This window comes from Apium graveolens, chromosome 10 (genome assembly GCF_009905375.1).
Source record: "Apium graveolens cultivar Ventura chromosome 10, ASM990537v1, whole genome shotgun sequence".
In the NCBI taxonomy this organism is placed as follows: Eukaryota; Viridiplantae; Streptophyta; class Magnoliopsida; order Apiales; family Apiaceae; genus Apium; species Apium graveolens.
The window spans coordinates 80,602,769-80,604,233 of record NC_133656.1 but is presented as its reverse complement, the minus strand read 5'-3'; the positions used below and the strand labels follow the sequence as shown (position 1 = coordinate 80,604,233).

Here is a 1,465-nt window from a genome sequence, read left to right as displayed (position 1 = left end):
TGTTGCTGTTATTAACACAAACTCCGAGCTGTTTTATCCTGGTGGAGATATTGCACGCATCCCAAACGCAGCAGGTAGGGGGAAATATTCTCTTCAAGAGCAGCCAGAGCTTCGAGCAAGGCCTGATGACTCACCTATGATCTTCTTTTCTTGGTGTTCTGTATCCGTGCACAACCATTATTTCCAGTTAGTGTTGAAATATATGGTTTCGGGTACATCTTCGTTTTTCTCTTCGTTATTTCAGTTACTGATTTTGTTTACATGCATGTTTTGTTTTGTTCACTGTGGTCTTAGCCTGGACTTACTAAATTTTTTATATACTTGCCTCTATGTTGCTATATTTGTTAGTGAGATTTACAACATTAACTTGTAAGCAATCGATTTAACATATGTCTCCTCCTTTTTGATGAGCTACAATCTTCTGATAATGTCCACGACCACGACGAGGATGTTGGCCAAGGTTGTACTGCCTGGCTCCTCGGAGCCACGCCTATTGGATCCAGCATGTGTGGGAAATTAACTTTAGAGCCGCGTAACTTAAAAGCAGCTTTATCATAAGCCAATGCAGCATCCTCAGGTGTGTCGTAAGTTCCCAACCATATTCTTGAACCTTTCTTAGCTGGATTTCTTATTTCTGCTGCAAATTTTCGCCATGGCCACCTCCTCACACCTCTATATCTCTTCCAGTCTTGTGGAGAGGGACACTTAAGAGTCACCACTTCCGCAGTTATATTCTCATTGTTAGCACATTCCACAGCTTCGAAGAGGTCTTCAACACTGAAGGATTCATCGATGATAAATTCGTCCTTAAGGATATCATCAAAGCTAAAATTGCAACTGTAAATTCGATCAATGCATGCAGTACTTGTATCGGTACAACTATCCACAAGCTCAGTATCTTCGAAAAGATGCTTTCGAATGGATTCGAGAACTGCAAGATCTGAATCTGATAGATATGGGGACTACATTTTACGAGTGGTTAATATATTTATTTTTGAAAAAGTACTGTTTGATATTTCCGAAGAAGATGAATAAAATGTTTCTTCGTTCATTCATATATAGTGATGAGAAAAGCAGCATGTGATGAAACTTATTAGGTAAATCACTATCATGTGAGCGGGGTAACGTATTTTATTCATTATATACCACGTTTGTGTTCAATACTATATTCCTTCTGTCTCCTTGACTTTCGCCACATATGCGATTCATCAGCATAAAATAATAAAAATATGTTTTATTACATGTGTCTATTAATTCAATAATATACTTTTTTACCCTTTTTATTTATTCTTGCACAAAATAATTTGAACAGACTGGCCTGTAAACTAATTTATATTTAATCTTTCATTTAATAATTTGTATTAACTATATAAATAACGTGTATTAACTATACTAACTTAAATCTCCGTGCGATACACAGTTCCGTTAATATTTAAAAAATTTATTTATCCTATCATATTATAAT

General features: G+C 36.0%; 1 pseudogene; it reads right to left on the bottom strand.

Moving 5' to 3' along the window:
• Positions 1-362: 362 nt before the first annotated feature.
• On the bottom strand, positions 363-968 carry LOC141690706 (ethylene-responsive transcription factor 13-like; annotated as a pseudogene).
• Positions 969-1,465: the final 497 nt, after the last annotated feature.